Source organism: Mastigoproctus giganteus, chromosome 6, assembly GCF_048544385.1.
Source record: "Mastigoproctus giganteus isolate SK-2022 chromosome 6, ASM4854438v1, whole genome shotgun sequence".
Classification (NCBI taxonomy): Eukaryota; Metazoa; Arthropoda; class Arachnida; order Uropygi; family Thelyphonidae; genus Mastigoproctus; species Mastigoproctus giganteus.
The window spans coordinates 174,401,422-174,413,464 of record NC_143580.1 but is presented as its reverse complement, the minus strand read 5'-3'; the positions used below and the strand labels follow the sequence as shown (position 1 = coordinate 174,413,464).

The 12,043-nt window shown below is 38.0% G+C and overlaps 2 protein-coding genes across 2 annotated transcripts in view; one reads left to right on the top strand and one right to left on the bottom strand.

Annotated features, from left to right (window-relative positions):
• The first annotated feature begins 219 nt into the window (after nt 1–219).
• LOC150084761 (small integral membrane protein 12) overlaps nt 220–12,043 on the top strand; it is a 77,292-nt gene continuing 65,468 nt past the window's right edge. Inside the window, exon 1 of the mRNA XM_090375512.1 lies at nt 220–405. The gene's annotated coding sequence lies outside the window, so the exon portion shown is untranslated. The remainder of the gene's footprint in view (nt 406–12,043) is intronic.
• Nucleotides 1,565–12,043, bottom strand: part of IFT43 (intraflagellar transport 43) — a 221,402-nt gene continuing 210,923 nt past the window's right edge. The window contains exon 11 of the mRNA XM_090375508.1: nt 1,565–1,591. The gene's annotated coding sequence lies outside the window, so the exon portion shown is untranslated. The remainder of the gene's footprint in view (nt 1,592–12,043) is intronic.

Below are 12,043 nucleotides of genomic sequence, written 5' to 3'. Positions count from 1 at the left end.
CAATATGGTCTTAGCCGCTGCCCCTAAAACCCAACTACAACATCCTACTACCTTATTAAAGGAAATATCGACCTCTTAATTAGGACCATCATTAAACACAACTAGTACGCAACCACCTAAGACGACTGGCGATTGAATCTTAAAGATGTCGCTGCTTGTTGATATATACGCACTGTCTTGTGAATTGGCTTGCCAATACTCGCAGAGAAGTACAGTATACTACTCTGTTCCAATACTGTTGTGACTTTGGATGCTTTCGAAGGCAGGATTTAGCGACCTTTAACTTTAAAGAGATGACTACATAGTGCACCATTTAATGTCTTTACTTTCTACTGAAGTTTTTTATGATTGGCAGAATTTGATTTTGCAATTCATTATATTTTAATTCTTGGTGCCATTTCCCAGGTATGATTTTTATCGAAAAATATATTTTGTGTACTGCACACAATTCAATTCGAATAACATTTATACAGCTGTACCCTGTTTATAAAATTTTAATAAATTAAAGAATTCATAACATTCAGGAATGATATTAATAAGAAACGTGGCGTTATGATAATAAACACTGAACAGAAAACAAAAGCTTTATTATCTGGCATTTTCATATCCGAAATACTCAGAAATCGGCATTTATCTAAGTACACTTGGACGTGATGCCTTTCGTTTGTGATGCACGTGATTGGTTTGGCGTTCCCTAGTTTTGGCAAAACTAGTCACTGTTACTAAACTTGCTAAGTACGATTAACGTATAATAGTGCATGCTCTTGAGAAATTAGAGGCAGGGTCGTAATGGATAATTATATGAAACTGTACGCACCTTAATGAACTAGCTTAATTTTCATAATAAAATATGTACATGACATAATTGATGTGTGAACCGGAATGGCAAACCAATGTGCCCCGATCCATTCCGATCCCCCAAAGTTCTTTGGAGTGCCACCACATTAATCGCTATTGTACGTTGCTTCAACTTTGTGTTATTACTTCGGGGTATCTCTAACATTAATCATTCAGTTCCGATTTTTAATCTAATTTCGCAGAACTTTTTTTTTTTTTTTTTTCGTTGTCAGTATGTCATTGTTTTCAAAATTGAAATTGAAGTCGAATTATTCGCCTTAGAAGGAAAATTGTGATCTTCAAAATTTGTTGCTTAATTAATTTGTTCGTAATTATTTAAAAAAGATATGTAATAATAATAATGCAGAAAAGAAAATGTAAATATTCGGATGAAACGCAAATTAACTATCCCCACCACCCCAAACTGCTTTGGGGGAAATTCAGTAGCTGGGCATTTACCCAAGGACTCCCGCTCCCCTGAACCATTTTCTGGATTCCTAGCTAGTGCCAAAGTTGATTTCTTATATCTTCTTACATATAAAATAATGTATAATACATTTGAAACACCCTTAATTAGTTAATCATATTACATTAGAAGCTAATTAGATTTTCATAACTCTTATTTGCATATTAAAAAATACCCAATTGAAATAATTTTATCAAAGTTTTGTACTCACATTGACATTGCGTTTTTGGATTTTCTGAAATATTTCTTCATTTCTGCTGTGTGGTCCTAGTTTCCAGATTTTAAAATCTGAATAATGTTAAAATAACAGGAACATGTTCCAAATATTCCAAACAGGATTTATTTATTTGTATCTAATTTTCTAATTTCAGAGATCAGCAATTTTCATTTTACACATAATTGCATTCTGAGATTATCTGTTGTTGGATTTTAATGACAACAGATAATCTGTTGTCATTAAAGTTGGATTAGTTATAAAATTAATGACATAGTCCTCAGCCTCTCTTTCTGGATCAGAAATCTCTTGCTGTTCAGTTGGATTAAAAATACCTGCAGTGAAACGTATTTAAACAGGTGGATTGAGGCTGTTTTGAAAGAATTGGTATTTCTTTAAGCAGTTTTGTATTTCTTAGACACTTTCTTAAAGAATGTCTTTTATCAAGCTTGTAAATCAAATATTGTCAGTGACTAATTTTGGCTGCAGGAGTCACAGGGAAAAATCAGTCGCTGGGCCTTGCTCAGGCATCTTCTCAAGCCCCCCTCACCCTTCCCCCAAATCATTTTCTGTGTTTCCAACTGTGCCAAAGCTGATTCCTTGTTGAAACCTTTTGAATAATATGTAATGTTTTTTAAAATGCAAAACTCAAAGGGTAAGATAGAGGACAAGGAATATATTCAAAAACTGCAGAAACAGATTAGGGGACGTAAAGAAACACTCGAAAAATTAACATGCTAAATATTCCACACAGATCGGTGGAACTGAATGATTTACCTGAAATGAAGTAAACTTTCTTTTGTCATGCCTTGTTCATAAATATTTCTGAGACAAGCTTATATGCCATTTCTTTCCAAATTGAGGAACCCTCTATACTGAACACTGGAGCACAGCCCATGTAGCCTTCTCCTTCAAAGGATGGCTGGCTCATTAGTGCAAAAACAAATTGAAAGGCTACCTAAGTATCAACATAAAATGTAGAATGGACTTGGCAAATGCTAAATTCCAAGATACTGTAAAAAAAAAAATACATTTTTATACAAAAAAAGCACAAAAATATTTGTAGAATATACATTATAAAAATTATTGCAGTACGTGTTCTTTTGGTTTTATTATTAGTAGTAATAGCGACAACTGATACAAGAAAGCAAGCTTACACAACAGTAAAAAAAAAAAAAACACAGCCAACACTCCCTTTTAATTAACTTGTGACTTAAAGTATTGTCTAAAGAACAGTTATACCAATGTTTGTAGAAAATTTACAGAATTAATTCTGCTATTAAATAAAATTATAATGATAAAAAGAAATTAAATTCTAATATGGAACCAAATAGTTATTAGGTTTCTTTTATGTATTGTTTTGTGGACAAAATGCAATATTTGATCATATCAAAATTTATTAATATATACACAGGGTGGCCATTTTTTAGTAAGCACACTACTTAACCTTTTGATGAAATGAAACTCCCCTTCAGTATCATGTTGCTGGTATGAGTATCTTGGAAACTACAACCAGAATGGGGTTTCCGGATACACCCGTGTTTCAAAATTGGTCAAATAACATCCAGCCAATGGTGATCCTGTGGACAGAAATAGTTCATTGATGCTAGAGGCTAATGGAGGCCAATATGACTTGTGTAGGGTAACAGAAAGGCTACGGTCAGTCAAATAACAACCCAGTACCACAGTGATAACCAAAGAGGCATTTCAGAACTCACAGCTTGTCAATCTCATGTCACAGATGGGGAACTGCAGAAGACAACTGAACTGAGTTCCACTCTTGTCAGCAAAAAAAAACAAAAACTTCGGAACACCTACACTTGAGGAACATCTGACAAATCTCAGTTCCTGCTGTTTCGCACTGATGGAAGGTCCAAATTATGGCAAAAATAGTCCACGGACCAATTCTGCCCAGCCGACCGGGCTAGCCAGGTGGGTAAAGTGCCTGCCTGGCAACCCTAAGGTCGCGGGTTCGAATCCCGCCTCGGGCTTTGATCAAAGTACTGCAAAAACCTTGGGAGGTGCATTATGGCCACAGAAGCCGATGCGCCAACAACTACCAAAAAAAAATTTCTGCCCAGCATCAACAATGCAAGTGGCTTAAACCAGAGGAGCAAAATCTGGATGTCACAGGTTATCTGAAAATTTTCTCTCTATGACCAGGCACACCCCTTCATGGATATAGCATAGTTGCTAACTTTTGATTTTTAAGAAGCTGGAAATCAGGTAATTGTAAGTAGGAGGGAAACAAGATTTTCTGGAACAAATAGGTGTGTGTAAGATATACACTGCGCAATTAGCATTAGTAGAGGCATATGATGCAAGAAAGCAAGCTTATGCAGCATCAGCCAAAAAAAAAAAAAAAAAAAAAAAAAATCCGCTCCCATTTCACCCCTCTGTTCGTTCCAAATACCTGTCCAGCTCAGCCTTAAATTTATTTAGGCTATCAACTTCCACAACAAAGGATGGAAGTCTGTTCCACAACCAACTACCCGCTGGCTAAAGGCAAACTTCCACACATCTATCCTACATCTGTCTTTCCTCAATTTGAATTTATGCCCTCTCAGGTGATAATTCTGAGAAAGAGGAAGAATCGAATCAGTATTGAGCATGCACAAACCATTCAAGGCTTTATACACCTCAATCAGGTAACCTCGCAGGTGACTAGTCTCCAGACTGTAATTTTCAAGATTTAAGCCTTTCTTCATAAGAGCAACCCTTTGTTCCATTCACTAATCTTGTTGCCCTTCTCTGTACTTGTTCCAACAGCTCTACATCCTTCTTAAAATGAGGCCTCCAGACCTGTATACAGTATTCAAGTTGTGACCTGACCATTGCCTTATACAAGGGGGTAATCACCTCCTTATCCCTGCTAGAAAAATTCCTGTATATCATTGACAAGACACTGAGCTACTCTTGCAGACCGTCTGCACTGCTCAGAAAACTTCATATCTGACTGCACAATTATCCCCAGGTCCTTTTCATTCTCTACCACTGTCAGTGTAGTATCATAGAGGTGATACATCACTCTGGGGTTACTGCTTCCCATATGTAGTACTTTACATTTGTCAATGTTAAACTTCATTTGCCACCTCTCAGCCCATCTGCTCAACTTTTCAATAAATTAATCAATAAATTAAATTTCACTGACGACATATACAGGGTTGTTAAAATTAAAGTATCCCTATGTAGAGGACTCTGGAGCGAGTTCTAAGGCTCGTACTGAAAAGAAATTTGGACAACAGGTACAATAAAGAATGCGCTCGTCATTTATTGGAAAAAAAAATTAGTTACAAAATTTGTCACTGTATGGCGCGTAACTATCTTAGTTACGATTATGCAAATAACTTATGTTATTTGCATAAGTTATTGCCACAGCGACACTACTCAGCTCTACTGTACTATATAAAAGCAAAGCAGTCTCTTCAAAATCATACAGTAGATGTTTGCCTGCATTACAGCAGGAATGGCAACAGCGTTTCAGGAAAAGGTGCTATTAGTGAAGCTGTACTATCAGAACAGCAACAATGCAGCTGCTGTGGCTATCAGAGAATTCCGGAGTCAGAAGTGCATAAGGCATGGACCTATGACTGTTTGTGCTGTCCGCAAAATGATTGCGAAATTTGAAGTGACAAAACATCTTGGTGTTCAACCAGGTAGAGGTCGAAAACGAGTGGACTCCTCATGTTGAAGATGTGGCTATGGCTGTCGTGGATTTATCAAGTCAATCTCCATGTGGTAGTGCAAGTGTGTCAGCTGTTTCTCGTGAAGTGGACGTGCTGTATTCCACTGTAAGGCTAGTAATGCATCAGGTGTTGCGGTACTATCCTTACAAGATGCACCTACTACAGCAGCTAAAGCATGGTGATGCAGATATTCGTTTCACATATGCACTTCAGTTTCTGGAGCGAATGACAGTGGATATCACTAGGCCATGGAACATCCTTTGGGTGATGAAGCCCACTTCTGTTTAAATGGACAAGTGAATGCGCACAACTGTCGCATTTATTTGAGCAACAGAAAACCCTCGAGTTATCTAAGATGTCCCATTGCATTCTCCAAAAGTGACAGTGTGGTGTAGATTTACGGCCACATTCATGATTGGGCCATATTTTTTTGAACAGGTAACACCAACTGAACCCCCGCACCTGTTCCGTCACTGGACAGCGATATTATGAAATGTTGGCAAATTTCGCAATACCAGAGCTGCAACGTGGGTACCTTCAGGATACCAAATTCATGCAAGATGATGTGCCACCTCACATCCACCATTGTGTCCAAATATTGCTAAGGCAACACTTTACAGATAAAGCGGTCATCAGCTGTTGTTTGCAGACATCTTGGCCACCCCAATCACTGGACCTCATCCCATGTGACTTCTGGTTGTGAGGGTTTTTTTGAAGAACCAGGTGTATCGGGAAGGATGTCAAACTCTGGCAGATCTGAAGGACAGCATTAGACGTCATGTGCTGGCTATTCCAGTTGACATTTTACATTCTGCTGTAGAAAATGCTGTTCTTTGAATGGAAACTGTTGTTGACCAAAATGGACACATTGAACAATTGTAGCGGTGTTCAAGTGATTTGTATTGCCACAGTGCTATACAGTGACAAATTTTGTAACAAATTTTTTTTCTCCAATAAACGGTGAGCACATGCTTTATTGTATCTGTTGTCCAAATTTCTCTTCAGTATGAGCCTTAGAACTCACTGCAGTGCCTTTGCATAGAGATACTTTAATTTTAAAAACCCTGTACATTTTATGATTACAATTTTCTTTAATAACTCAAACCAACAGTACAAAGAGTTGAAATAAAGATATAAAATACTCTATACTTAAACATACAAGTTAGTTAATATACAGTGCATTACATTCCAGGTATGGAAATATATTGTGCAAAAGGGATAGGTGGAATGCTGTCAGTAATGCATACATTTAGAGTTGTGAAATCCTTTGTTTAGTCAGGGTTGCTCTGGCAGCTGAATTGCCCTGAATTCATCCCACACCACACTGGGTGTCAGATTGTTGGTTCACCGAGGCACCATCCAGATCTACTCCGGGATCATCCCATGCTGTAGCAGCATCAGCATCCTACACCATTAGGTGTTTGCAATCAAATCAGGCAGTGTCAGATCCAGTGGTCAAATTTGTACGTTTAGACAGGAGTGCTTAAGTTGAGCCCCCAGCATACTCTTTGGATACCATTTATATTTGGTTGGCGAGTCATGAACACTGCCTATGCATACTCAGTCAGCACTTTGTAGTAGTGTGTAACAGAGAGATGCTCTTGACCATTTGGCAGGTCATGGATTTTAGAAATTAGACGACACCTGTGATAGTAATAGTTCGGGCAGTGATACATAATGTGCTTCCATGTTTCACTTTCACTACAGTTACAGACAGGACAAGGCACACTATGGCCATAGATGCTGATGCACAGATAAATCCCCAATCAACCAACCAACAGACAGGACATCAGTAATTCCCAGGGAGGTTTATCCTTTAAGGATCCATGCCCTAGAAGATAAATGCCAGGGAAAAACCACAGAAAAGCTCTGGTTAAAAATCCCCTAGTTATTGCACCTTTGGTACTTTCTTCCTGGCTTACCTGCCATATTCTGTGTAGTTCCTCCGTGATATGCTTTTTTTCTTGCTATCTCTGTTGGTGTCAAGACTTACGTTAAGGATGGTTGTGACTGTACCTTTCTTATGAAGGTAAATCATACCACGTTTAATCACTTCAAGATCCAATGGCAGAATGAAGGCAGGAGTACTTACAGTACTGCACGGTGGTAAGGAGTAAAATGGTTCGCTGGATTGAATCCAGTTTACTTCTCTTTCTTAGAATTGTGGCTCTTTGACATCAAACACCTGTGCCATAATGTATCACTGGGAAGAAGACTGCTTTGTAAATCAATGCTAGTGTTCTCTTTTTCATTTCACAGTCTATTCTGGAATGTGGGCATAGTTTCTGACCTTTTCTGCCAATGCACTAAGTGCGGAAGGACAATTGGTTTAGTGACAAATATGACACCCAAATATTTTAGTTCAGTAATCGGTGTGGTGACTACCATTTATCTTTTCGCAGGAGCATCTTTGTAAAGAACCTTTCAGAAGCATTGACTTAGTCTTTTCATTCAAAATACAGAGTTTGTGGATGCAAGCCCAACATTGAAGCTTATCTAGGGCAGTTTGCCTGTGTTTCCAGGCAAGCCCTGCTATATGCTTTTATGACTAGGACGACATCATCTGCATAGGCAGTACTGTCTACTAGTCCTATGTCCATTGATAAAAATTTGTCAAGCACAATAGACCAGAAGGGTCTGAGGACATCCTCTAGTTTCATACCGGGAGCTTTCTCAGTACCTAGTCCTTACCATAATGACTATTATTTAGATACTCTTTGGCACAGCTGTACATGTTTTGTTAGTGTGGCACAGGCATTCTATGATACTTGGCTACCATAGTGTGTCAAATGTTCCTGCAATATCTAGGGATATATGCATCAGCATGTACTTCTGCTGAGCAGAACGTACAGTGTTTGTTAGGTACGTCATTGCATCTTTGGTGCAAGATCCCGCTTTAAATCCAAATTGCCTGTCAGATGCTTGACTGTAATAGTCACAAATCTTAACAGTAAGAGTCTAATAGTTTTCCCATGACTAGGAGGAGGGCAATGGGTCTATATGACATTGGTTCTGTTGGAGGTTTTTCAGGACTCTTTAGAATGAGTTTTAAACTCTCTAGCTTCCAGGTATTTGGGAACTGTCTCATGCTTAAACATTTGTTCACGAGTGTGAGTTTGTGATCAGGGAACTGTAGCAAACTTTTTCAGTGAACATACTTCTATAAGGACTTGCCCTGGACATTTTTCTTTGGTCCTCTCCAAAGCCATTTACAGTTCCTCCTGTATGAAAGTTGGTTCTATCTGGTCTGTGCTGTATGAAGCTGTATAGAAAGGACAGACAGAATAGGAAGGAGGGGGTTATGCTGTTAGTTAGTAAACACATAAAATCTAAAGCAAGTGCATCCAGTTAACATGGGTAGCCATTGCAACGTTGAGTCAGTTTGGTGCACTGGGAAAGCAAAAATGAGAGTAGGTGTGTGTTATAGTCCTAATGACTCTGATGAGTACAATGAACAACTATACAAAGAAATAGAATGGGCCAGTAAATCAGAATGTCTTATAAAGGGGGATTTTAACTTCCCTGATATTGACTAGAACTTATGTGTTCGTCACTTGCACTATGGAAGACTTTTATGGATTTATTGGATGGATGTTTTCTACAGCAGCATGTTCAAGAGGCAACCGCAATGAGTAATACTCTTGATCTGGTTTTCAGCAGTAATTATTCATGCATTAAGAATCTGTAGATAATTATTATTTATTAATTAAAGTGGTGCCAGCCAACAAATGGCAACCACAACGTTCCCAGTTACACAATTTCGCAGTACTGTACTCTGATATACTCCCTCTCCTGTTTGCCTAAGTACAGGGAGGGAAAACTGCCATGACCAAAAAAGATTGATATGAACAAACTGAGAATCAAATTACATAAAAAATAAATATACATATACAGGTAGTTCCCGAATTTACGAGTTGATTCGTTCCTATCGCGCACTCATAAAGCGGGAATTTATTACCCATCGACATAATGTTAAAAATAGGGTTTATGTTCTCAACAATGTAATTAATTTAAGTTTAAACAATGATTGATTTATCCAAAGAAATGAAAACAGCCTGTAAAATCAAGCAAATTATAATAATAAAGAAATTATTTATGACTTAAAAATTTTAAAGAATGTTTATTCTTCATCATCAAACGGCAATAAGAGGGAGTAACATTCTTGATCTGATTATCAGGAGTGATTATTCATGCATTAAAAATTTACAGATAAAGGAACCACTAGGTGGCAGTGATTGCAGTGCACTGATGTGGGATTTACTTTAAAGATGTAACTAACATCAGGGGTAAAGGGAAGGGTTTTTGCTTTCATAAAGGTGACTACAGTGTTTTCAGAGGTTTTTTAAGTTGTATACAGTGGGACCAACTGATGATGTTACCAACAGCAAATTCTAAATGGGAAGTAATCTTGGAAGCTACTAGGCTTTTTCTTCCAACTAAGAAATACTGTCCTAGGTTTAGGCCCAAATGGATGTCAGATGAACTAATGAGACTAGAGAAGAAAAATGCATGGAATGCATATAAATTATCAGGTGATACTGAAGCCTATGGTAGATATAAGCTAGTCTGTAATAAAGTCACAAAGGAGATTAGGCAAGTGAAACCAAATCATGACAAATCTTTTGCAAAGAAAAACAGCAGACTTCTTTACTTATATAAAAATCTAAAAGGGGGATGAATGAGATTGGTTCACTTGATATTAGTGGTTTGACTGTAGATGATCATTGTCAGATAGCTGGCAAACTAAATGAGTATTTTCATCTACATTCACACGTGAGAAGTTATTCGAGGAGGAGAGGGACAGATGTTTATCTAACTCTATCAGGGAGTTAAATGATTTTGTAATAACTGAGAGCAAAGTGGAGTAGAAATTGTTGAAGTTAAACTTAAGAAAGGCACCTGGGGGGATGGGATCTATCCAGTTATATTAAAGGAGGCAGCAAAGGAAGTAAGCAAACTCTTAGCCATAATCATGAGAGCATCCTTGGACTCAGGGGAAATCGCCATGGACTGGAGATGTGCAAATGTATCTCCAATTCACAAAGGGGGATCAAAGTGTGACACAAGTAATTACATACCTGTTAGTTTGACTTCTGTTCCAGGGAAAATAATGGAGTCACTGGTTAAAGAAGCATTGCAGATCACCTAGACAAGACAGCAGTAATAATTCAAACACAGCATGGGTTTGTTAAGGGGAAGCCATGTCTGACCAATTTGATTGGACACTGATGTGGCCACAAAAGAACTGGATGCAAAAAATAATTTTGATATCATATACTTGGATTTCAGGAAAGCTTTTGATACTGTTGCACATGGAAGACTACTGTACAAATTGGAGCAGTATGGCATTAAGGGCAAGTTGCTACAATGGATAAAAGGATGATTGAATGGGAGAAGAGAGACTGGTAATCAACAGATACTGCTCTTCGTGGACTGAAGTTATTAGTGATGTTCTCAGGGTTCGGCCCATTGTTGTTTTGTATATTTACATCATATGATATTGATGAAGTTATATCAAATTTAATGTCAAAGTTTGCAGATAATACAAAGGTTGGCAGGGTTGTTAATAACAGTAATGACAGTAAGCTGCTGCAATAGGATCTGGAAAAGTTGGGCAGATGTTCTGAGAAGTGGCAACTGAAGTTTAATATTGATAAATACGAAGCACTGCATATGGATAGCAGTAACCCAGAGAAATGTACCAACTTGGTGGTGTTACACTCAGGGTAGTGGAGAATGAAAAAGACCTGGGGGTAATTGTGCAGTCAGATATGAATTTTTCTGGGCAGTGCAGACAGGCTGCCAGAGTAAGTTTTGTCAATGATATACAGGAATTTTGCAAGCAGGAATAAGGAGGTGATTATCCCTTTGTATAAGGCAATGGTCAAGCCACACCTTGAGTACTGCAGACAGGTCTGGAAGTCTCATTTTAGGAAGGATGTAGAGTTGCTAGAACGAGTACAGAGAAGGGCAACAAGACTGGTGAGAGGAACAAAGGGTTGCTCTTACGAATAAAGTCTTAAGTACTGCAAATTGCAGCCTCTGGAGACTAGACTAGGCACCTGCGAGACGATCTGATTGAGGTGTATAAGGCCTTGAACAGATTGAGCAGGCTCAATGCTGATGGGATTCTTCCTGTTGCTCAGATTACAAACCTGAGGTGGCATAGATTCAAACTGAGGAAAGACAGTTGTAGAATAGGTGTGCGGAAATTTGCCATTAGGTAGCTGATTGCTGGAAAAAGCTTCCATCTGTTGTTGTAGAAGTTGATAGCTTAAATAAATTCAAGGTAGAACTAGACAAACATGGAAAAATGGATCAGTGAAATGGGAAGGTTTTTTTTTTTTTTTTTTTGGCAGATTCTGTGTAAGTTTGCTTCCTTGCATCATATGTGTCTACTAATGCTAAAATGAAGTGGCATTTTGGTTTTCTAGATGTGAAGTGTCCAGCTAATATGATTATAAAAAGTAAAATAAAATCTAAAGAATGCAAACTGTTTATACTACGTAAAGAATGGAACAGCTGGGCTATTTTCCCAATGGCCCATTGCAGGTGGGTAAAAGAAATGTAAATAGTAGGGCACATGGCAATAAAAGCTTTGCAAAAGGGAAGAAAAACTTATTTCTGAGAACTACCTGCTAAAAATTTTGGTTTGAATCATTCTAGCTGTAAATTGCTCTTATTTTGTGTGGCCATTCCTGGAATGTCTTTATTTATAACAGCATGCCTTTATTTATAAGAGATGGAGTGCCCAAACATGTTGCCTCAACTTGCTGTAGAAGTTTTTACAATATTCAAAGGTTTCTTTTTGGTTGACATGTCATAACATGCCTACTTTCT